Source organism: Maniola jurtina, chromosome 6 (assembly GCF_905333055.1).
Source record: "Maniola jurtina chromosome 6, ilManJurt1.1, whole genome shotgun sequence".
NCBI lineage: Eukaryota > Metazoa > Arthropoda > Insecta > Lepidoptera > Nymphalidae > Maniola > Maniola jurtina.
The window spans coordinates 2,442,097-2,469,532 of record NC_060034.1 but is presented as its reverse complement, the minus strand read 5'-3'; the positions used below and the strand labels follow the sequence as shown (position 1 = coordinate 2,469,532).

The 27,436-nt window shown below is 36.3% G+C and overlaps 1 long non-coding RNA gene across 1 annotated transcript; it reads left to right on the top strand.

The window, feature by feature from the left end:
* Positions 1–2,410: 2,410 nt before the first annotated feature.
* LOC123866072 lies at positions 2,411–27,431 on the top strand. The gene is made up of 4 exons (XR_006796119.1): positions 2,411–2,421; positions 8,822–8,827; positions 27,157–27,342; positions 27,419–27,431. It is a non-coding gene; the product is annotated as an uncharacterized LOC123866072 (long non-coding RNA).
* Positions 27,432–27,436: the final 5 nt, after the last annotated feature.

Sequence of the window (27,436 nt, the reverse complement as noted above, 5' to 3'; positions counted from 1 at the left end):
GTTTCTAATGTCCGCTCTACTTCTTAATTCTGCCTTTTAAATCTCATTGCAGTGTATCCATTGTCGCGCGCGTACGTACAGTTAGCAGTAGTAAAACATAATATTTTGTTCGTAGCGACATTATAGCCCTTTGTCTGTGTGTAATAAGGGTTATAATGGCATGCAGTAATTTAAGTTTTTCATGAGCATAATAATATAACAACCTATTTTCTTTTTGAAACAAAATATTATGATGTAAGCAAATATTTGAGAAATAAGATTTTTATGGCTAGATTTTTCAATGATTGGCAAACAATAATTATTAACTAAGGAATCGTTTTTATGTGAAGCTAAGCTTTGCTATCCTATTTTGGGTCTGTGGTTCGATCCCAGACACGCACTTCTAATTTTCCGAAGTTATATACGTTTTAAGCAATAATTAATTATTATCGTCAGTGAAGAAAAAAATCTTGAACCCCTTTATGCTTGAGAGTCATCCATAATGATCTCAAAGGTGTGTGCAATCTGTCAAACCGCATTTCGTGAGTGTGGTGGACTATGATGGCCTCAATCTATCTCATAGAGGTTACTGAGCCTCCTTTGTCATCAAATTCAAATTATTTTTATTCAATAAAACTTTTACAAGTGCTTTTAAATCGGTTCGGAATGCCGTTCCTACCGAGAAGAACCAGCAAGAAACTCGGCGGTTGCTCTTTTCATGTCCTCTGTGTCCATCTGTTTGTCTGTCTTTGTCATGAACTCTTTATAGATATAGAGTTGAAATTTTCACAGAGTGTGTATTTCTATTGCTGCTATAACAATAAATAATAAAAAATTCAAAATGCCGCCATGACATTTAAAAAAAAGTACCTACCTAATGACCTTGTACGATGGTACGAAACTCTTAGTGTGTGAGACCGATTCGCACTTGACCTGGTTTTTAGATATAATAATAAACATGGAAATATCATACGATTATTTTAGCAATAGTTTTATATAACAAAAGTTTTCCTTTCTACGAAAAGGTGTACAATTTCTAATACCTGAAAATAATGCATGAGCAATAACAGTATTGCATACGGTTCTATTAAATTAATTGCATTTTAACTGGAGAGCACTTAAATGTAAAAACATAGTTTTCGCCTTGCGGTTTCCAGTTCACTACATTATTTAGCGCCCTCCAAGCCGCATGTGGGGTCAATTAGAACCCCATTTCAAAGTAACACGTGTTTCGTAATGCTCTATTAAATTAAACCATATCGTAACTTTTAGAGAAAATGCAAAATCCTCCCATCGTTTGTTAACAAAACCTACTAGGTACTTATTTGTTGTTATCTTTTTTATCTATATACCTAGATAGGCAAGAGGCATGCTAGGTATATAGATTAAAAAACCGGCCAAGTGCGTGTCAGACTCGCGCACTGAGGGTTCCTTACTCGGGTATTATTTTCGACATTTTGCACGGTAAATCAAAAACTATTATGCATAAAAAGAAATGAAAATCTGTTTTACAATATACAGTTAAAGTTCTTTCTTATGATACCCCTCTTGGTATGTTATCTTGTGATGTAACCACAAATTCACGGTTTTCGGATTTATTCCTTTACTTGTGCTATAAGACTTACCTGCCAAATTTCATGATTCTAGGTCAACGGGAAGTACCCTATAGGTTTTCTTGATAGATGATGGACGAACAGACAGACTGACAGGCAACGAAGTGATCCTATAAGGGTTCCGTTTTTCCTTTTGAGGTACGGAACTCTAAAAAGAACAAAACTGTACGGGCTATTTTCTCTCGATCTCGATTACCACAGCAGCATATGAAATAGCAGATTGGATAAGACACTTATCAATTAAAAAAAAAAACAACGCTACATAAAACATCACACGTACACAACGTCCAGCATTTTTCCCAATTAACTTTCATTTTCCTCGTCCCGACTCCGACGAGATATCTCCGACTTGTTTTATTAGTGGTGCGGATTAACGCGACTCTGCGTTAAATCTTTTAACTTGCGACCTTGTTGCGGACGTAAACTTCATGAAATTGTATGCCCGGTGACGAGATCTAGCCCGCAATGAGGCCTGGCGACGCACGTAAACTGCTTAATCAAGATTCTAGGGTGTATTCTGTAAAGTGGGCTCTACACTCGCGGCGCAAACGGCCACGAAAGCCCGCGACAACTGCGAAACACGAGTGTAGATGTTGTCCATGCCTTCGCGGTCGCGCTTCGCGCCTTTCCCCGATCAGTGTCGGTTTTTGGTCCGCGACAAAGGGTTTGCGGCGCAAACGTGAACGCATCATCAACGTCACGAACAAGACTTGCGAGTGTGGAGGGACACAGTTCACGCGTGGATCGCGGTATACATTCACGGCGTGAAATAACGGCGCGACTTCACGTGCGAGTGTAGAGCCGGCTTAAGTATTAGCAACTGTTGACAGTTAACTCAGAGATTCGTTAACTCTGTGTGTAACATTGAATGATAGCCATCTGAATGATCTTAGCTCCATTTTATTTTGACATTACTTTGTTTCGAACTTCAAATACTATGGAAATTGGTGAGAAGCAAAATCACATACTGAGGGCACAGAATAAGTCCCAAAGTATTGGCGTCACGCGCGTCCTAAAGCGGTCCACGTCTAAAATTAAAGAGCGAAAGGTCGCGGTCGAGCTTTTGTGTATTTCGTTACAGTATCCGGTATAATATAGCCACTGTATACAGAGTGAGAATTTGGGGGAAGCCGAACTACCTATATGGGGAATGGGGAGTGCCAGAGATGTGGCACGGGTGCAAAATGTGCCCTATAATCCGTACTGTAGCCACAGCTTCAGGTTATCAGGATTTTTAAATAATTCTCGACATTAGTTTTCACTTTGTATATTTTACATCTTTAATACGTCCGTCGGCTCTGTCGTTCCATAATGAATGAATGTCGCCTCTAGGCTCTACACCACAATATTAAAGACGTAGCAGATATTTTATAATTATTATTTTTACATTTTAAATATTTATAATATAATTCTTTATGTACCTAATATAAGTTTACCTAAAAGTGATAAGTGAGCTTACAGCTCGGCCTTCCTGCAATGAGCGAGTCCCTTCGCTCTGTTATACGAAATTTACAATTTATAGTAACAAATAATAATTGAAAATAACACAATCAACTAGAGTAACTAATTCTAAAAATTAATTAAGAATTCTTTGATATATTTAAAAAAAATTAAAACATAATATTAAAATCTTTGACAATTACGTTTCATCATTTTTTATAATTACATATTATATTACAATTATCGTATCGTCATAATTATTCATATTTAACTACTTTCTAAATCCATAGAAAAATTTAGCCCTGGCTGTATTTTGTCTACTGCACCTATGGCTTCGTAGCAGCGGTTATTTTTACGCGATAACGGCGTATCTTTAATGACACACCTATCATTCGGTAGGATTTTTATGATGTGATATGGACTACTACTTTACAACCAGTTTCTGTGACTGCTCATCGTCAGGCATTTGCCGCTATACTCTTACTAGGTCACCTTCGGAATATTGTTTGGGAGTGTTCCTATGACTATTATATTTTTCTCTATATTTGGTTTATATTTCTATTATTTTAACTTTTGCTTCTTCTCTAGTACTTGCTAACTCCTCCTCGGATGACACCTTAATAGCTTCGTTTAATACTGCACTCAGGATCCCTTCACTTCTACATTTAATGTTGAATCCTCAATGGTGGATTCAACTTCATGAGTTTGATTGCACTATCGAGCAATTCGTGGTTTTACAGGAGTAGTTCACGTTACAGTTTGTAAATATTTTAAGAGGAATACCAATAAGATAGATTCTAAACCGATTTAAAGATGCGACCACCGCCAGTGTCTAGGTCATAAAAATGGTGCTTACACTCCTCCGTTCGTTTTTCTATTAATATATGACACAGGCTGGAAAACTCCATTTGAATTCGCTTGAAGAAGGATACCAGCTACACGTTTCATACTGGCATCCGTGTCAGCTTGGGCTTCAGCATTTGGGCTATACAATTCTAGTATAGGTCTATCAATATCCAGATAGTCCTAGAAATTGTTGCAGTTTATGTTGATTGATGAGCTTATTAAATTTAGTTACAGCCTCAATATAGGAATATCCAAAAAAAAGTCTCTGGTTTCAATGAAGAAATGACATTTGCTTAATTTTAGCCCGCCGCCCCTTCAAGCATTTTTTTTAAACCTCTTCCAATCGCTTTTAATCTTTGGCGACGTCCTTAGATGGAATGATATTAATTTAATGCTAATTTTTTTTAATTATCATATCAAATTGTATATACCTGTAAGTGGTGTGTTACACCACTATACCAGTGTACCAGTGTACTATATAAGTGTTTTGTGATCATGCTGTTAGTTTACCTTAAAAATTAACAATAAATAAAATAAATAAATACGGACATCATTCATATAGACGATAGTGTATTTAGTTTTTGCCTCGAGCAGTATTTTATTAATTACACGATTGAATACTAAGGGTACATTCACTAAACCAATAGGCATCCGGTTGTACTTGTATTGGCCATCGCAGGTTACAAAAGCTGTCCTGTCGTGACTCCTCTACTACTGATATTTGGTAATACACTGAGGCCAGTTCTAATGATGTGCATACTTGGTTGCCTTCTAATTGGTCGAGTTGGTCTTCGATACGAGGGGGTGGATAGTATTCCTTGTTAGTTTTGCGACTTAACGTTCTGTAATCTACACAAAAGCGTTTATCACCAATTTTATGCACAAGTAAAATTGGACTAGCGTATGATAAGGTTGACTCCCAAATTGTTTAATGCTCGACCATCTTCTGTACCATGTTCCTAACCAACGTACGATCAGCGTATAACATGTGGTACAGTCGGTAGATAACCGTCTTCATGTCCTCGAATTCAATCACCATCTAGATCATGAAGTCCGTTCGAAAAACAATCAAGGTATTTCTTTACTAATTCTTGTAATTTTTAATCGGTCACTTGTACTCAAATCATGATTACAGTTTAGATCATCATTTTCCTGGGATTCACAAAACGTAACATTGCATGAATCCAGAACCTTTGAGAATCACGTGTGTCAAAAGTTCTCCCTTCTCTTCACGATTATGTCAGGGAAACGTTGTAAATACGCAGGACACCACGATTATCCCTGATGTCTTACTCTCACGGGAGAAGATAATATTCCTTCCCTTCCGGACCACAAATCGAACCGTTCACTAAAACTTGGCCACATGTATTGGGTTCGGCAACAATCTGAATAGCACGTAATGTATTAGGATGTATTTCTGTATCTTTTTTTTATAATTGCTACTAAGCGTGTTTTAATGCTCGACATCTTCTGAAATCTAATCGCAGCAGAGGTCTTTGTGATAACAATATCCGGGTTTTATGTGAAAGAATTACTAATAATGAATGACAAAATTCTACGTGGAATCCTTTTCAGTATATGCTGTACAACTGTGGAATGACCTGCCCAAAAATATTCGGAATTCGAAATCCCTGCCCATATTTAAAATAGTCTTAAAGAATTTTATTTATCTTTGCCATAATAGTTAAATATCGTTTATTATTTTATTATATGTATCCCTGTTATGCAAGTAACTATATTGCCATATATAGTATATATATATTATTTACTTAGAATAGTTATGTATGTATGTTTATATTTTATTATGTTTATTAATATAATAATTAATTAATATAGGTATATATAAGTAATATCGATGAATTCTTTGCGATTTGATACTATACAACATTAGCTTCTTGTTTCAGCAAAAGTTGCCTGGTAGATATTGCTCTAAGAAATAAGGCCGCCTTTGCACACAATAGTTTTTTTCTGTTTTCTTCTTTCTGTGTTGTAGTCCTTTACATGTGTTTTTGTGTGCAATAAAGACTTCTATCTATCTATCCAATAAGACTGACTGGGCAATAACATAATATTCAACGATATACACATTAATGGTTTATTTTTTTATACCTTGTACTACTACGGAAACAGTCATCATACCTACTGGAGCTATAAGATTGGCACCAATGCCTCTGAGTACGGGTAACTCCTTTGGTACAACTATTTCTAAATTGAGTTCCGTGACCTTTGTTAACATAATGACAGAACACTGACTTTCCGACTCCAAATGACAGTCTCCTAATTATTATTTATTTTAATTGAAACGATATATTCACTAGAGATTCACTGTATGACGTAATTCAACAACTTGCTTCATTTTTATACTTTGTGAAATTCGCATCCTTTTCGCGATCTTTGTTAGTTTTATTTGTAAAACAGTGAATTATAATAGATAAATGGCCTGATATCTCGCAGGTACATCACTTTGCAGGATATTTCATGCACTTAAAACTCGGGTGACCATGTTCATTGCAATAATTGTGGTATATCATCTTGTATCGACTCTCAAACTGCTGGATCTAACAGTTGGAATAGCATTCCTACGTTCATTCCGAAATTTAAAATGTGAATCGTAGATTTCGGGGCTTGACATAATTTAAAGATTCTAAAATATTTGATGACTTTTTTTTGGTTCTGAAAACTGTTCAGCCTACGCACTAACTTTTACAGCTCTATCCTCAACGCCGTACAGTAAACAATCTACAGCCTGATATCCATAATTTACACCTATTTAACAAATTTCATTTTATTTTATTTTATTGAAAAAGGCGCACCCAACAGGTTATAAATGTAGAAAGTCTAAATATAGAAACAATAGATCAGGATCCAAGCAACAACCGGTGTACAGTGTACACAGCAATTCTTAAATAAATATATGCATCAAACAAGATATACACAGAAAATATAAAATGATAACCATGTAGATAATATGGTTTCAAATATTTAAATGATGACAAATAAGTATGGCAGTTAACTCTTATACATAAACGAACAATAATTATTAAAAATTTGTTTTTGTTTTAAATATACCTTAGCATAATATTATTGCTCAAGAGATTCTCCATATTTAACTTGCTTAACCAGTATTTTGTTTTAGTCAAGAATTCAACGTAGTCTGTTCGCAAGGAAAATGATTCGATTAGTTTATTTTTCCTTTCGGCCCACATATACTTTCATACTCGGTAAGCTCTGATACCATGACTTAGCTACATTAGCTAGTTTTGGAAAGGTATAATGGATAGTAATTTTCAGAACATGTTTCTACTTTTATTAGCCAAATTGGGATCGTTTGTTCTCTCGACATAGAATCGAACTCAGGAATAATAAATATTATTAGTGTTAAAAGTTAACTTTGATTTTTCTTCAAGTTCAAAGTATATATTTTTTTTTTAAATTAAACTTTTACAAATGCTTTTGAATCGTCAAAATAATCTACCACTGAATTGGAACTCTTCATTAACTGAATCGATTGGTAACTTCAATTAGCTGAATCATGCGGCTCGAGATTTTGAATTTACCTCATCTTCTCGTGTCTGGTCTTGCCTTCACTTCTTCCTCTTAGCTCAATTCACCACGTTCCAGAGAAGAGCTAGTCGAATGTCCTCGTTTTGCACCCACCGGTATACGAACAGATCTCTCTATATTTCTCCGCCCTTCAAATTCTTTCCGTCGTTGACGCCCTCCGTCGAGCCCTTTATCTGTGTTATACTCTACATCGGTATAGCGCACCCGCAATACCCTTATCTATCTCGGTATAACGCACCCGCAATACCCTTCTCTACCTCGGTATAGCGCACCCGCAATACCCTTCTCTACCTCGGTATAACGCACCCGCAATACCTTTCTCTACCTCGGTATAACGCACCCGCAATACCCTTCTCTACTTCGGTATAGCGCACCCGCAATACCCTTGCTTACTCTGAATAATAATTTCTAGTGCTTCCCGACCCTGACCCTCGAACCTGGGTACACCTGGGTCTGCACTAAACCAGTCATAGGCCACTCTCCGTGGCTGATCATCACCTCGTTCCATAGTTCAGAATCTGAAACTGACAAAGAGCTTAGAAATCTCGTTCGTAGTAATGACATATTAAGCCTGCCTTTCTTCGAATGTAATAACAAGTTTTGACTTCACAAAAATAGTATTACTATTTTGACTTCACGTTACTCTTTGGTTAGGTACGGAAAAACTCCGACCCGAAACGATATTAATCATGATTCAAACTTAACAATACAAGCAAACATATTTTAGATTGAGCTCAGTACTGCGAAGTGAATACGGGATCTCATTACATTTAACATAAACAATCACCAGCTCCGCAACTCGTAAGTCGTATATAAACGAATACCTGTTGATAAGTACCTAGTAACTACATGAAATATAAACAAGAGAGCCATCAATGGGGCCCAGCAACAGGCGATGCGACATAATTCTATGACAGCCACTTTTCATTTTTTTCTTAAATAAATATCTTGCAGTACTTTAGGATCTCATTCAAAACTAAAGTAATAGTGATTAAAATGGAGATAAACAACAAAACAAAACCAAATAAACATAAAGAATTATATGTATACTACTCAACATATAAAATGGTCTTATTGCTTTAGTATTATACGACTTCAAATCATGAAACGGTCACATAATGGTACGTAGGTAACTACCTCGTTAGTCAGTCGCGGTTACTATTATGTCATATTTTATTAGGTTAAATAGATGTTTTCACAAGACAAAATGCTCATTTTGAAACCCATTGGGTTTTCTAAACGTTGTCTTCAATCACTCTCTACTCTTTACAATATCCTTTAAAATGACATAAAATATAAACACACTGTTAAAAAAAAAGTTGTATTGCTTTTAACCCTTCGCGCGCCGGTTTGTCTATACTTAGTTGGGTAATTTGGAGACAATGGTAATCGGCCAATAACTTTTGATTACCGTAAATTCGCATTTAACATCGTAGGCTGAATTGTTTTCTTGATAAAATATTAGCTATACGATAGTTATAGGAGAGAAAAGTAATCACTTAGGTATATAAACGCTACTTACACTTTAACGTAGTCGTTGGCGTGGAACAGAAAATAGTGTTATTTTCCGGGATCCCACTTCTGAAGCTGTAGCCACAGCTTCAGGTTATCAGGATTTTTAAATAATTCTCGACATTAGTTTTCACTTTGTATATTTTACATCTTTAATAGAATACAATCACAATACGTCCGTCGGCTCTGTCGTTCCATAATGAATGAATGTCGCCTCTAGGCTCTACACCACAATATTAAAGACGTAGCAGATATTTTATAATTATTATTTTTACATTTTAAATATTTATAATATAATTCTTTATGTACCTAATATAAGTTTACCTAAAAGTGATAAGTGAGCTTACAGTACTATCCATCCATACTAATATTATAAATGCGAAAGTGTGTCTGTCTGCTACACTTTCACGGCTCAACCGCTGAACCGATTTTAATGAAATGTACATACTTAGGATACATTCCAGGGAAGGATATAGGCTATTTTTTATCCCGGAAAAACAAACAGTTCCCGCGGGATTCCTAAAGACTTCCCTTTCCTTTTCCTTTTTTTTTTTCGCTTGACCGATTTGTATAAAATTTGGTACCGAGGTAGCTTGCGTCCATGTAATTCAACCTCGCCAACAAACTGGCCCACCAGTTTGGCGAGATATAAAATGTTAAAGACAGGCAAAATTAGTGTGAATAAATAAATTAAAAAAAAATTAAAAAATTGACATAAGCAACTTTTTATCCCGGAAAATAAAAAAGTTCCCACGGGATCTTTAAAAACCTAAAATCCACGCGGATATAGTCGCGGGCATCCTCTAGTACGAAATATAAATATTATAAATACGAAAGTGTACTTGTCTGTCCGTCTGCTAGCTTTTTACGGCCCATCCGTTAAACCGACTATGACGAAATGTGGTACAGAGATGTACCAAGTAGCTTGCACTTAACACTTTTTATCCCGGAAAATTAAAGCTCCCACGGGAGTTCAAAAATCTAAATCATCATTATAGTAACACTCACATTTCGAAGACTTTAGTCTTCAGGTACTTTTTAGCATGCATGATGCAGTCTAAGATGGAAGGGGTACCTATGGCAGTTTTTATTAAACCCAATACCCCTTTGATTTCTACACTGCACCATACCGAAACACTAAATCGCATGGCGGAACAGCTTTGCCAATAGGGTGGTAACTAGCCACAGCCGAAGCCTCCCACCAATCAAAAACTGAGGAATTATTAAATTCTCTGTCTAAGTACTGTAGGTAGTTTAAATCCCCACTGATCGCTGCCAAACACTCACCCTTTAGGGCAAAAAAAAAACCTCTTTACCGTCAACATTGAAACCCGGTTGAACATCTCTTATGGGCATGATTCGAACGTGATGAGAATACCCGGGTTTATTTTTTGGGGACGTATTTTTTACAACTCAATGTCCCCAATACTCGATGGTGTTCGATAATACGGCCACGTAGACCGGGAGATTACTTTACCGTAAACTTATCAGATGCGGTGATGGTGTGATTAGGTATTATGATAAGTGACGGCTCCTATCACACATTATACTAGAGTGAACCAGAGTGAGGGAACTCTCGGTTCAAGATCAAAGAATCGACAATATTATGTCAAATATTAGGGTACCTATGGTGAAGGGAAATCATAGAAAAATAATTTAATTGAATTTCTAATTCAGTAGGTATGTGGTTTTGGGTCAAATACCAAATTTTCAGGTTTGTGACTCATTTAGTCTACGAGCTAGATACCTGTGACATACGGACAGACAGGTAGACAGACAGCAGAGTGACATTAATGGGGCTCCGTTTTTACCTTTTGGGTACGGAACCCTAAAAATAGGGTCACTTTGTAAATGTATCAATTTGACTCGGAATGAGAAGAGTTTACGTGCTTAGGCCATAGTTCACCACGCTCCGACTCAGTACGGATTGAAATACACCCTTGAAAACATTATGCAGAGCTCTCAAGCATGCCGGTTTCCTCATGAATGGAATACTTAAAACATGAATCAATTATTATTGATATTCAACATATTCTACGTATTTGTTTTAGGCTAAATTCTGATACACAAAAATATCACAATGAAATTTTTTTTTAAATAGAATAGGTATTAGCCATTTTAATCATGACTAACATTCCCCTTTCCCCTCCAACTAAGCATAAAGTTTGTGCTAGGAGTGGGTACGACAATAGTGCAACGTGTGGGGTTTGAACCGCCGACCTTTCGGATTTCAGTCCGCTCCTCAACCGTTGAGCTATTGAGGCTTAAATTGAATAACATCCTAAAAGTACTTAGCTCAAAAAAAAAAAAAAAACTTCGCCGTTCAAAATATTACAGAACCCTCAGAATCTAAACACAATATTTGAAATACATCGAACCCAAATATTTTACAGCCCAATAACCCAGGGATGCGCGGTTTCCAGATTATCATTCGGCGTGGAAGCCTGAGAGTGTCCTTTATAACGCCCTGAGGGTTAAAGGGCATACGGTATTGCCCGAACTCTGTTACATGATCGGAATAAATCAAACGCACTTCAAAATTGAGAGAGCATTTGATTCCTTTATTAACTGGACGGTAATAATGTCGAATACAACCCTTGTGTGTGTCACATGCATGGAATTATAAATAGAAATAGAAATACATAGATTTTTTTAATTTATAGACTAGAGCTTGACTGCAATCAGACTTGGTGGCAAGTGATCTATTGGACGTATCATAATATTGGTACATACGGCATACCTATTGTAGGTAATATCGTCTTGTGCAGTTGAGTGCAATAGCCCGAACAGCGGGGTGATTCGCTAACTCAGTTTCTAACACTGAGCTCATTTTTTAATCCATTGAAGGTTTTCTACGAAAAATATTTTGATATCAACCAGAAAAGCAGCAATGTAGAACCAACATCAGTGGCTATCATTAATTGTTAGACACCGAGTTAGAGAATCAACCCGCAGTTAGCCACTCAGCTTGTGTTGTATCGTCCGTCGGGCCTTTCAGACACAAGCCTCCATTGCGAATATCTGAGGTACCAGACGCCCCAACGCTGATTTCCAGATTTTATATCTACCCGAACGTTATTGGCATAGTCCATACTAATATTATAAATGCGAAAGTGTGTCTGTCTGTCTGTCTGCTACCTTTTCACGGCCTAACAGTTTAACCGACTTTGATGAAATTTCGATGGGCACATAGTTAGCATACATCCCGGGGACGGAAAAAGGCTATTTTTATCCCGGAAAATCAAAGAGTTCCCACGGGATCCCCAAAAACCCATCCGTTTAACCGATTCGTATGAGGTACCAAGGTAGCTTGCGTCCCTGTAATTGACATAGGCATTTTATCCCGGAAAATCAAACAGTTCCCACGGGAATTTTAAAAACCTAAATCCACGCGGACGAATTCGCGGGCATCCTTTAGTAGAATATATTATTATAAAATTGGTGAGTTAAATACTTTAATAAATGAATAAATAAAATAAAAAGTTAAGTATTTAAAGTGCTTTAAGCCATAAAAGACGAAATAAAAATAATCATTAAAATAATTGCAAATTGTTAAATAGGAAAATTTTAAATTAGGAACTAAAATGTTTTTGAATTAAATCTGTTGGGTTTTAAAATAAAACACGCGTTCAGCATTGGTTTGTTTTATATTGAACTTAATTTAGAGTGTATTTAAGTTTTAATTTGTAAAGCCGTAATATTCTAATTGTTTTCATTAGATGCGAGCAACAAATAAAATATTGCGTCCGTAATCTTTTCTACCTTTTTTAAAAATTATAATAAAATATATGAGTAATTTTTAAACGATAGAGAAAATGTTTTATTAATTTCATGGAATTAAATGTAATAAAAATCGGCTAAGTGCGTGTCAGACTCGCGCACTGAGTGTTCCGTACCGAGGTATTTTTTCCGACATATTGCACGATAAATGTACAGCTAAAGCCCTTTCATAATACCCCACTTAGTATAGTTATCTTACTTTGAAAACTGAAAATATTAATTAGGTACTTGTTCATGAACACGTCGTGATATTTTTTTTTGTGATGACGAGACGGGAAAGGGGAATCCTATAGGTTTTCTTGACAGACAGACAGACAGACCGAGCGACAGATAGACAACGAAGTGATCCTGTAAGGCTACCGTTTTTCCTTTTGGGGTACAGAACCCTAAAAATGTAACCAGTACATTTCCATTGCCGATTTGATGTAAATGTAATGAAATAAATCAGTTCTCCGGATTAAAGCGGTTTGATCCGGACACCGCCAGTTCATTCCGGCGCGCTCCTAACAAATACGGCCGAATTCCGGGATCATTCCAGGATTTATAATTGAATAGGCAATATTGGTTAATACAGAGTTAATAAAACCGTCAAATATTTTATGGGACATTTTGATTTATTACCAATATCCGAGTCCATCGAAATATTATTTTCTGATATTAATTAATAATGTTTAAGGCCTACTGTAATGAATTGATTTTAAAATTACATTTTACCAATGATTAATGTAAGTTCAAAATAACTGCAAATAAATTTATGTTAGAAAGTTACATTTTATATCTATACTACCTATCTCATTAAATACCTACTTATCTCACTAAGCCATTCATGTTATTTTAACTAAGATGAATTAACTATGCTATCAGGGCGTTCCTATTTGATCCCCTTTCTACGCATCCTTACACATGGTGGAAAGAGGGCCTGAAGAGTCTTATTTTGAATTGATACGTCATATAATTTTAGTCACACCAACATTTTTCAATACAACAAATACAACAGTTTTTCCAAAATCTTCCAAATAAACTATCCATACTATATTAATATTATAAATTCAAAAGTGTGTCTGTCTGTCTGTCTGTCTGCTAGCTTTTCATGGTCCATCCGTCATAACGTATTCCGTCGAAATTCTGTATAGGAATAGCTTGTATCCTAGGGATGGACATAGGCTACTTTTTAACCCAGAAAATAAAAGAGTTCCTACGGGAGTCAGGAGCCAAAATAAACGTGGACGAATTTGCGGGCCTCATTTACTAAAAATTGTAAATTAAAAATTTATAACGACCCCCAACAAGTGAAGGTTGCAGTAACTAGAAAAGAGCTGATAACTTTCAAACGGCTGAACCGATTTTCTTGGATTATAGCTAGGAACACTCACCATCAAGCCACCTTTCAAACAAAACTAAATTAATATCGGTTCATTAGTTTAGGAGCTACGATGCCACAGACAGATACACAGACACACACGTCAAACTTATAACACCCTTTTTTGGGTCGGAGGTTAAAAAAAGCAGTAATCTCAAAGAAAATTAGACATTTTTAAAACTCATTTCAAGTTAGAACACGTAGGTAGAACATCTGCCGATTTTCCGGAGTACACCTTCGATATTTTATCTTTTCTTTTACTTTCAAAAGAAGAACCGATAAACTTTCTCGCAACAATACCGATCACTTTTAAAAAAAGGTAAAAGGAATTTTATGAACTTCTTCTTTATAGGTAAAAAGGTAAGTTGGATTTTCCGTACGGAGTCTTTTAAAAGACTTTCGAGTCCTTTGTGGAACATCTCTAGAATACTTTGAGCGATGCAAACACCCGGTGAATGTTTGCTGAGGCCTTATAAAAGATCTTTTTAGGTCTGGAAGTTGCTGGAATTATTTCACATAACGTTTTGGGAAAATAAAGCTGTTACAACAGGTATCTACATTTTATTGTTTCGATTTTGAAAGATAAAAATATAATAATCTAGCCGATGCCCGCGACTTTTTAGGTTTGATTTAGGTTTTTCGAAATCCCGTGGGAACTCTTAGATTTTCCGGGATAAAAAGTAGCCTATGTGCTAATCCAGGATATCATCTATTTCCATTCCCAGGTAAATCCGTCAAGTAGTTTTTGCGTGAAGGAGTAACAAATAAATATACCCACACACACACGCACACACACACACACACACACACACACACACACACACACACACACACACACACACGCATACATACATACATACATACATACACACACACTTTCGCCTTTATAATATTAGTGTGAAGTGTGATAGTGTGAAGTGTGATTAGTGTGATGTGATTTTCAAGTCAGCTCCATAGATTTACGACCGTGTTCAAGATGACCTAGTCTGAGTCCCCATAGTGATTATCATATTGTTATGCTCATTTCATTTAATAAAACTTCAAAATCGGTTAAATGGATGGCCCTTGAAAAATTAACAGACAGGCACTGTGTATTATACTAAGTTTTTTTTAATAGCTAGCAAACGAGCAGGCGGGTCACCTGATGTTAAGTGATTACCGCCGCCCATGAACATTTGCAGCACCAGAGGAACCGCCGATTCGTTGCCAGCCTTTCAGGAATTTGTTGTGCACCCCTTGAATAACCCCATGTTAGTATGGATTACTTTTGAAATGTAATACTTACAAGTGACGAAATAATTTTAAACTAATTGCGAAGCCAGAAAATTGAGTCTCCGAATATCGACATAAATAGCGTAATCTCAAATATTAGAATGCAATACTCGTATAATCCGGTTGAAACTGGATCAAGCTGAGCCAGTACAGCCTCAAGACAATGCAGCCTCCATTAGTTTGCGAACGGCTCGCAACAATGGTCCAAAGAACAATGACACATTTCACCCTACAATAGCTTTTCCGGAATATTGTATTCGACTGTAGGTACTTTGTCCCCAAACCTTAATAACTATTGAGTATTACTTTAGTAAGTAAGTAAATGGTTTACCATACTAAACGCGCGATGGAAACTGTTTTACCTGCAGCAATGCGGCCCTTAAGGCCGATCACACCAATTGCGTATGCAGCACGTACACGTGACAAGTGCGTAGTGACACGCGTGAATCCGTAGATGTAACTGCACGCATTACGTCTACGTGAACGTTCACGCTACGCAAGCGGTATGCCATGTCTCATACAGTTCCATACATTACAACGCAATGGTACTATAATGGTACGCGCTTCGTCTACGCTTACGCCACGCTTACGCAGCCTGTGTGAACGAGCTATTACACGCATAATAATATGTATCCAGTTCTAGTTTTGGCTTATAAGCTCATAATATGCTCACAAGCTGCTTCTTTGTCGGAATTCATAATTCTACTGACTGATCCTCTGGTTTGAGCGAACACGCTGGAATGAGCACATACGCACATTCGATTAATCGACGAGAGAAATGCACGCGTGTTTAGGCATGTATGCTAAACGAGCGCAAAAAAAAGAAAGAAAGAAGAAAGAAAAAACGTTTATTTTTCAAAGCTGTGCCACACATTACCAGTTAAACCTACCGGGTTAGGTAGATAAAAAAAGCGCTAGTCTAAAACTGCCCTTATATTTTAGTTCACTCATGCATCCACATACACAAAACGGACCGATTCACAAATTAGATGGTTCATTATTTCACCATTATTGGTTTCATTCTCGATACCGCATCGATGTAGCATCATAAATCATCAATAATTAAGTTTACATTTTATTTATATCTTTCATTTGGCTTGCCTTTACACAAGTTTAAAAATGCAATAAAATTATGGTCCTGAAAAAAGTATAGTTATTAGGTATAGAATCGAAGATTATTATGTAAATGATAAAAGATGGTGGATTTGACCTGCAGCTCACTCCAGCAATGCGCGGGACTTTAATTACTTTTATACGTGGCATTATAGTGTAGTATATCAAATCTTTGAAAAGAGCAACCGCCGAGTTTCTTGTTGCTACTCAGTGGAAAAAGCATTCCGAACCAATGGTAGATGCACTTGACGATTCAAAAGTAGGTACCTACTTATAAAAGTTTAATTGAATAAAAAATATTTCCCCCGATCCCCCGAAAGTAAAGGCCCAATACATAACATTATTTATTACTTTTCAGAGATTTTTTTCTGGCGAGGGTTTTTAAAATTTAAATCTAGTTTTTTAAATTGGGTAGTATAGTAACTAATGACGGTCAGGCGTTCGGTACGGCTCCGGCTTCATGTACCTACAGGAAGTCTAATAACTAAGCATGGATGGTTAGGACTTTACTGAGTAAAATTTTGCCAAGTTCTGAGTGATACTTTAGTTCGCTCAGTTCATTTTCTTGCTTTAGTTTGAAGCGTTCTCATACATATTCAAGAGTCTTGAAATGGGTGAAGTAATTAACCGTGATATGAATATACAGAAAAAGTTCCTTGAGTTTGAATTGTGAAACTTTTGTAGAAGTACTTACCTAACAAACATTACACTAATGTATACAAGTTTAAAAAACTTATTAAAAATATGCTCTTGGAAAAACAAAGATTACCTATGTACGACAAAAAAACATGGATTTGACTCGCTCTAGCAATGCGCGGGGCTGCAATTGCTTGTATAGTATGGCATATTATTGTAAATTGAACACTTGAAAAGGGCAAACGCCGAGTTTCTTGCTGGTTCTTCTCGGTAGGAATGACAAAAAAGCATGGATTTGACTTGCTCCAACAATGCAAGGGGCTGCAATTGCTTGTATGGTATAAGTATGGCATATTATTGTAAATTGAACACTTGAAAAGAGCAACCGCCGAGTTTCTTGCTGGTTTTTCTCGGTAGGAACGGCATTCCGAACCAGTGGTAGATTATTTTGATTTAAAAATTTATAACACCCCCTTGGATTGATGGATTGACATAATTTTATAGATACATAAAGCAAAATAGGTTGCGCCAGTCTGGCTTGTAAAAACCCCTTGACCTAATCATCGAGATACAATACCGACCTTCAATGACCCAAAAAAAAGGCTTGCTAGAAGTACTAAATCACACTAATATTATAAAGGAGAAAGTTTGTATGTGTGTGTGTATGTTTGTTACTCCTTCACGCAAAAACTACTGGACGGATTGGGCTGTTTAGAATGGAGATAGATTATATCCTGGATTAGCACATAGGCTACTTTTTATCCCGGAAAATCAAAGAGTTCCCACGGGAATTTTAAACACCTACATCCACGCGAACGAAGTCGCGGGCATCAGCTAGTAAAAAATAAAAAAACATTTGTTTTCCTCTCACATCCGATATCAAGGCTAAAATACCCCGCATGGTATCAAAAAGGGCCCTATTCAAATATCAGCACACATCACGTGGGTTGTTTTATGCTAACTCAGCTGAAATTCGAGTCAAGCACCGATAGATAGCTCCCGAAAACTGGGATAGCTTTCACGAAAATATCCGGTGGGCTTAAAATGTTTGAAAGGACTTGCTAGTCAGAGAGCTAGTGCAAATAATAATTAATTAATTTGTGAGCGATTTCATCGTTTTAATAAAGTTTTACTACATAATTTATTTGCAAAACTGGTTCTAAGAGTAGTTATTATTTATATTAAAATCTATACTCTTAACTTTTTTGAAAAAAAAAAATGGGCCGCGCAGGGAAGGATACAGACGATCTTTCCTTAAGGCATGATTATCAAGGAAAAGCCTGTCCTGCAACAATAAAAAGGTCTAGTGCGAGTCTGACTGGCACACAAAGATTTCCGTACATTACATTACATTTTACCTAGTACATTACATACATTAGATTGTAGTGTTACAAGATATTATAACACTAGGTAAACTATATACTTTTTAATTTTTTTAGTTAGCCATTTTCATAAATTTTTTGTGATAGCTGATAGACACACTCTGTAAAAATTTCAACTCTCTAACTCGTACGGTTCATGAGATACAGCCCGCTGACCGATAGACAGACAGATGGATGGACAAATGGCTAGGCCGATAGGTGGACAGCGGGGGCTTAGTAATAGGGTCTCGTTGGTACCCTGCGGGTACGGAACCATGACAATCATGCCTAATACAATGTATAAATAACTATGTCTTAATTGCCACCACCTCCTTGGCTAGGAATATGCCATACTATGGTGTTAATGGCTGATGGCTATCTTCGTTTTGGTGGAGCGCTGTGTTGTGAACCGACATTATAATCCAGCTTAAAAGCCTTTGAAACTGAGGCTTTGGAAGTTTGTTCGCAACGCATTGAACTAAGATCTCTGCTCTGACAGCCAATTAACTGTTGGCTTAAAGTTGTCTTCGGGCTTATTCTTCTTTTACTGTAAGATATAAAATTTTGAAAGTTTGCCCGTTCATTTCGCGAAAAAATGTATTGAGCCTCGATAGCTCAACGTTTGAGGAGCGGACTGAATTCCGAAAGGTTGGCGGTTCAAATCCCGCCCGTTGCACTATATTGTCGTACCCACTCCTAGCACAAGCTTAACGCTTAGTTAGAGGGGAAAGGGGAGTATTAGTCATGATTAGCGTGGCTAATATTCTTTAAAAAAAAAATGGATCCCAAGCACGCACCTGTAACTTTCCGAGTTTCTTGCTGGTTCTTCTCGGTAGGAAAGGCATTCCGAACTAGTGGTAGATGCTTTTGACGATTCAAAAGAACTTGTAAAAGTCTAATTGAATAAAAATATTTTAAATTTGAATTTGAATTTGAATAACTTTTCGGAGTTAGGTATATTATGCGTTTTAAGTAATTAAATATAACTTGCTTTAACAGTGAAGGAAACCATGTCGTAGGTTAATCATGTAAGCTATTGTACTTACAGGTGTATCCGCGGCCTTAGTTAATTTGTCGGCAATTACGTAAGCTGCTTATGTGAGTAAGTAAAAAGTTAAGCGGCCAAAATAACGCTTTTTCAAAATTACGCTAGAATCTGCCGCGAGAACGCGAGCCAAGCCAAAAAATAAAGCTAGTACTTTTTTAAATTAGCCCATATATTTCAAGAAGTCTTCAAAATAACCGCTGCTGGTGTAAAGTGCAAGTAACTAAGCTACTCGTAACTTACTTGTGAGGAAGCAAAGCTCTTTTCACTATACGTGTCTAGGAAGCTTTCCAAGAAATAAGAAATAAAAAAATATATTTATGAAACTGCACAAACTCGTTTACGTCTTTAATAAAGAGTATAGACATGATTTATGTACACTTTGTTCACTGATGTTATTCTCAAACACAAGTATGTAGTCGTCGTTGAGTTCGCTATCCAATATATCTTACCTACTTAAAGAGTCTCTACGAGTGGTCTATAATCTGAAACGACACGATAAAAGTTCGGTGGGAAAATTCAGGTTCCAAAGTACAAAAGAGAAAATGGTTATTTATATACAGACGTCTTTACTGATTTACTTTTTTACTAAAAATATTCTGTTTTATTCTTTTCTATCACACTGCACCTTCTTATGCGTAGTCGTAGAAGCTTCTTTCTTAAGAAAGCGAAAAAAAAAAGTTCTCTTAATGTTTTTTGTATTGCATTTACTTTGCTATCATTGAGCTGAGTAGGTATTTGTGTGAAACAGTTTAGCTCAGAGCCAACCTCAATTTTTCGCTCCGTCCGTTTCGTCTTAAGAGCAATGCAAGATGGCCTGGCTTTATTGGAATAGAATAGATACTTTTGTTTAGATAACTTTGAGTTTGGTGTCAAATCGAACAAACGATTTTATTTCGACGCTGCATCAGCGTGGTAAGCGAAGCTGGGCGTTCATAGGATAGCCTTGACGTGAAATACGATGAAACGAAACGAAACGGAGTAATATTTGCGTGAAACAGTTTAGCTCAGAGCCCGACCGCAATTTTTCGCTCCGTCGTCTTGCGCCGTGCAAGATGGCTCCGCTTTATTGGAATAGAATAGTGACTTTTGTTTAGAAATAATATATTTTATTAAAACTGGCAGTGGTTTTGTCTGGTTGTGACAGCGCTTCTGTTTTTCTCAGAGTTAAAATCCAGAATTAAAGCATTAGTAGGAGAGCCAAGGTGACCGCCTAAAGCACCGGCCACACTGGCCGCGTATGCGTCGCGTAAGCGTAGACGTAGCGCGTACCATTGCGTTGTAATGTATGGAACTGTATGGTAACATGGTATACCGCTTGCGTGGCGTGAACGTTCGCGTAGACGTAGTGCGTGCAGTTATGTCTACGGATTCACGTGATTACGTGTCACGTGTACGTGCTTGGTGTGAATCGGCTTTAAAACTTTTATGAAACAGCCTAAGTACGTCAAAAAGTGCATAAAAATATCAGTTCGGTGTTTGTATTTTAGGGGTTTTATATTTTAACATTATCTAGTACTTATACATTAGGTGCATATCCTCCTTTTTATCTCGGAAAATCTAACAGTTTCCACAGGATTTATAAAATCCTAAGGCTATTCACAGACGAAGTGCCCCGCCCATAGCCACGTCAGCTATTAAATCAAATCTTTGAAAAGAGCAACCGCCGAGTTTCTTGCTGGTTTTTCTCGGTGAAAAGGCATTGCGAACCAGTGGTAGATGCTCTTGATGATTCAAAAGTACTTGTAAAACTCTAATTAAATAAAATTTGAATTTGAATATAATATAAGCTATGTGAATAACAGTAGGTTTACCTTGTGAGTTGCTAAATGCAAAGCAAATCTTTTCCAAACCGTTAACAGGGCTCTCTCTGTCACTCGTTTCATACAATCGTAGTTCCAATTTCATTTGAATATTAAGCAACCAAATTCCATAAAATTTTGCAGACATATTCTAGAAACTAATATCTGTGCCTGTGGTGTTTTAGATTTTTCTAAAAATATGTAGTTTTAAAATTACAGGGGCTCAAAGATTTGTATGTAAATTTTTAAGACCGCGTAACTTTGAAACCGAATATTTTAACAGAAATCTGGAAAACCACAGGCATAGATATTAGTTTTTAGAATATGTCTGCAAAATTTCATGGACTTTGGTTGCTGGAACTACGATTGTATGATGCGAGTGACGGAGAGACCCCTCTTGATAAATAAATTAATGTAGGTAAACCGTGAAAGTCGTTTATTTTAAGACCTCTAAATCTCTAGTGAAACCGACTCGATTCAGTTTAGAGCGCTAACTCGGTAGATAAGTACATTGGATGCCAAAAACTTTTCAATATCGTGTCGCTACATATTTTAGTGAAAGAAGGCAACTTGTCGAACTTATCTCGAGGTTTCGCTAGTGATGTTCCTTCAAAAGAATGAGGTTATTATCGATAAAAAAAAACCTATTCAAAAACTATTATAAAGTAATAAAATAAATAGGTGGAATGTTCAACAGTATGTAAGTATAATGTGTTGACTTTAAAAGGAAAATTACTTTAGACACCTACATACAAAATCTTTGAGCCCGTATTCCTTTAAAATTACACATTTTCACGAAAATCGGAAAACTACAAATACAGATATTTGTTTCTAGAACGTGCCTATAAATATTCATTGAGTTTGATTGGTTAGTACTCAAAGGAGAACCAAACTAAGTTTGAATTAAAAGCGCTGGAGTGCTCACTAAGGTTATTAATTCTCTTAATGAAACCCTCCTAATCGATTTCAACGTGGCATCATATTGTTGGAACGCTAAACCTTTTGGCAGTATTGCTTCGGCTTCGAACCACGGCCGAAACTCTCATCAGACCAGAGACAATTTAGAAATTATAAATCCCTAAACCATGCTGGGAATGGTACCTCAACCTTTCCACTTCAAATACACATCACTATTTACTGTACCAGAGAGGTCAAAAAGTTAACTTTCTTACTAAGTAGAGGATGCCCGCGAGAACTCTTTGATTTTCCAGGATAAGAAAATAACCTATGTACGTCCCCGGGATATAAACTAACTCTGTACTCGGCAAAATTGGTTAAACTGTTGGCCCGCTAAAAGGTAGCAGACGGACAGACAGACAGATACACTTTTGCATTTATAATATTATAAGTAAGGATTGAATTTATCGATATTCACCGATAACATCCCTATACTCCCCCGAATCGGAGCAAACTTGGGGTGAACTTCACCCAAATCTTCGGAAATAAACCCCACTTATCCACCGTGTAGTCGCGAACAAAATTTATAGTACAATCTTCGGACCTTTTTCAATCTTGCTAAGCAGCCTTTTATATTGAGTGTCATTTATTCATATCGACCCACCCTTAACCGTCATTTACCTCTAGATTACTTGGAACTCATTATTATCTTTCAACATTTTGGGGATGATCGCATCTAAGAGCAAACGGAGACGACCACTTTTCGCCGGTTTATTATTGAACTAGATGATGCCCGCGGCTTCACCCGCGTGGATTGGTCAGATCCCCTGCAGCATCAGGATTGAGGAGTTGGAATCCAAATTTTTTATGGAACAATGTCGCAAAGTTCCTCTATCGATTAAAACCGTGAATTTGTGGTTACATCACAAAAAAAAAAATTAAAACATAGTACTTATTTCAATTTTCAAAGTAAGATAACTATACCAAGTGGGGTATCATATTATGAAAGGGCTCTACCTGTACATTTTAAAACGGATTTTTATTTATTTTTATGCATAAATAGTATTTGATTTATCGTGCAAAATGTCGGAAAAAATACCCGAGTACGGTACCCTCGATGCGCGAGTCTGACTTGCAACTCTCCGGTTTTTTTAAAAATTATGGAGTCCAGCATGAACTCCGGCATACTTATAGGTTTCCTCACGATGTTTCCCTTCACAGTTAAAACTAGTGATCGATGTCTTAACCCTTTTACTATCACAAGTTTAATGGCGATATTTTCAATAAAAAGAATAAAAAATGTATTTTGTTTACTTAATTGTATTATTTTGTGGAAAATTTCAGGCGGAAATTCGCCTCACGCTTCCAGCATTCCGCGAACGGAAACAATTCGCAATAAAACGTTCCTCTTGGGGAATAAATTAAAAGTTCCTAATGAATAAAATTAGATCCTGATTGTCGATTGGGAGTTGTTAGGAAGGGAACGAACATGGTTAGTGATTAGGTACAAATTAGGAGACTGAGACTTGATTACTTTTGTTGCAAATTGGTTATTTACACACCTAAAACACAACATGTGACGGAATATGAAGGATTAACATACACACGTACGCGCGCTTTTATTGTGACAATTGAATTGAGGTCCGGACGGTAATTTCGCCCGGACCGCGGGTTTTATTTCATTCAAGATAGACCCTGCAGGCTGCAGCATTGTGAGTAACAGAACCTAGCTTCGATTTCTAGGATGTGTCAGTTATGGAAAATAGATCTTTAAATCAACTGTTTTAATTTATCAATTTACCCATTAATTATTTATTATGAAAATGTAATGAAAAAAATTATAATTATTGAACTACAAAATAATATTGTACTTTTAACAACTGGTTTATTAAATAGTGTTCGATTTGCCATCTAGCGAAAATTTCAAGAACTAGCAAAACAGCAAGAAGTTAATATGAACAAAACTTTTGTGCAACCAAAGCATTCTAATAACTTGTCATAGAGGGAAGCATTATTAAAATGTTAAATTAAAATGTTAAATTAAAATTTAAAATGACAAATTAAGTATTGAAAATAATCACTTCTGATCTTAATTATTAATATTACTATATCCATAAAAATTGAATTCATTTTAAATTAGAATTTTTTTAATGAATAAAAACTACAGCGCCATCTAGTATGATATTATCGAACCAGGGCAAGAAATTAAACTTACCCTTTCTCCCACGTTCCTTACCTTTCCTCTGTAAATGATTGTGAGAGTTTTCACTAGATGTCACGATAAACACTTTTCTAGAATAATTTTAAAAAAAAATCTAAGTTAGGACCGGTTAGGACCTTCAGTAAGAAAATTCCAAGATAACGCAATATTTTATTGATAGGTATTAAGTATGTATTTTTAACCCCCGACCGAAGAAGAGGAGAGTTAAGACGTGTGTATCTGTGTATCTGTCGTGGCATCGTAGCTCCTAAACTAATGAACCGATTTTAATTTAATTTATTTTTGAAAGGTGGCTTGATCGAGATTGTTCTTAGCTATAATTCAAGAAAATCGGTTCAGCCGTTTAAAAGTTATCAGCTCTTTTCTAGTTATTAGTGAGCATTTTGTACATAAATCAGGGCTATAATATCTAAAGCCCATAATATTAATCTGCTACCGATTTGATAGGTAGGTACCTAAGTTTAATTGAATTATTGTTACACTATGAACATTATTTATTAATCCGATTAGCATTCGAATCAATTCACATGACAGGCTTGATTATACCTAATTATTAGGATCAACTCAATTAATTTCAACTGATAGTTTATTAGTGCTTCTGAAGTAGGTACCTAAGTACCTACCTAGCTTCAAATAAATACCTCATCATGATCAATCCATCGCGCCGACTCACTACTGAGTATGGGTCTCTTCTCAAACTGAGAATAGAGGCTAAGTGCGGATTGCCGATTTCAGACGCTTTTGAGAACATTATGGAGAACTCAGACATGCAGCTGGTTTCTTCACGATGTTTTCCTTCACCGGTAAAACAAGTGATCCTCTAAAAATCGGCCAAGTGCGAGTCGGACTCGCGCATCGAGGGTTCCGTAAGTGCTCGGGTATTTTTTTCGACATTTTGTCGGACTTTTTCTTTACTTGAGCTATTAGGACCAGGTAGGTCTTTAAAAACTTGTCAAAATTTATGATTCTAGGTCAACGGCAAGTACCGTTTTTAAGTTTTGCTTGACAGACACGACAGACGGACAGACAGGCAGACAGAGAGACAGACACACAGACAGATTAACTAATAACAACTTATAATCTCAGCTTGAGTCACCTCGGTTAATTTGGTTCTCTTACAGACTCTTCATTCGGATTTTGCTAAATATCTAATGAGATGGAAATAAGCAATTCTGCTGAGTGAGATTCTTGCCGTCAGCTCCGTAGATTTTCACTCTGAACCGATTGCTATGTGAGTCACATACGCAGCATAAGAGACATTTAGATATTCTACATGAAATACCTCAACAAATGATATTATGTTACTTATTTGATTTGAAATCAGTTTGTTCACGCAATAACTGCGCTACAAGTAGCTATTGATAAATACTAATTGCACGCTAGATTCAATAATTGCACGCTCCTTTGCCACCACATTACAATCCTTTGATTTATTTACACACACAACTTTCATATTTATGGCTATGATTATTGAGGATATTTTGGTTTGGACCCATAAAGTAGTTAAGCTACTTTATCGTGATAGTTATGCAGCCATACTTGAATCCTATCCAAACGCACCCGACAGGTTTGGCAGCGGAACACGTGGATTAATTTCCTGCTGACCCCGACGTGATTGGTAAAGCCTAAAGCCTACGAATACGGGTTGGCCTCTAAAAGCCTCTAAAACTGCTTTGAATGTTTAATATCGGCCCTCTGTGAGGATGCAATGCAGTACGGAAATCATGATTCCGAATCGTCCGTATTTGTTATGGCCAAAGTGAATAAACGATAAGTATTTACGAGTTACCTACTTCACTTCTAAGTTCAACTTAGATAATGTTTATTGTTGTCTTCGAGAGGTCAGCGAGAGTTCTTAATTCAAAATCCATTTCTTTGATGCTATTTTTTGTGGAACCTCATATGTTACAGTAGTAAATACTTATCCAGGGTATGCACAGGTCAAGGCCAGGAATTTTCATTTTTTTGAAATTTTCATTAACTTATAAGGCGCATCGACTATTTTCTGCCTAGTAATAATCAAAAACTATGTTCTTTTACGAGTGAATTTCTATTGTAAGTATCTCATTTTGCCCCATAATTTAAAACTTAAATTAATAATAATTTTTCGTTTCGTTTCGAAGAATATTGTGATTTAACAAAACTTTTCCAATTTGTTCAGTTTTCGTAACCTGCGTAGACCTTTGTTCTAGATTGAAAGAAACTTTTCTAATTAGACAACGAGAAAATAATATGGTAATTATCGTTTTCTTCATTAAAACCTTATCAAACTTATAATGGTAATTTCCTAGAAACAAAATATTACCAAGAAAATAGTAGGTATAGGCAGTCTGAGATCTTAAAAATGTAATAACTATCTACTCCTAGCACAGCACATATTATTATGCACCTATAGTTAATATAATTAGTGAACAAATATTGTTCCATATAAGTTAAATAATTTTGATAGATATTGATAGAAACTACAATTAACCAAAATCAAATCCATACTAATATTATAAATGCGAAAGTGTGTTTGTCTGACTGTCTGTGTGACTGTCTGTCTGTCTGTCTGCTACCTTTTCACGGCCCAACAGTTTAACCGATTCTGACTAAATTTGGTACAGAGTTAGCTTATATCCCGGGGACGGACATAGGCTACTTTTTATCCCGGAAAATCAAAGAGTTCCCACGGGATTCCTAAAGACCCATCCGCTCAACCGATTTGTATGAAAGGACAATGCCCATGGACAGTACTCTCACAAGAAGCATTGTACCTTAAATTTTTTATTCATTTATTAAAGCTAAAATAAAAACATAATTTCTCACTAAGTTTCATGAATATTTGTTTTGGGATTATTTTTTTCGTAAATAAAAGTGCTTTTAAACTTCCGGCTGTTATGTAAGCCATTATTGTAGTTAGTTTTAATTTTTTTATCCCCTTCAGAAAAGGCAAAGGTCGTAGACCATGCAGCCTGGTAAGAAGCCATTATTGTAGTCATTTGTGATTGTCATT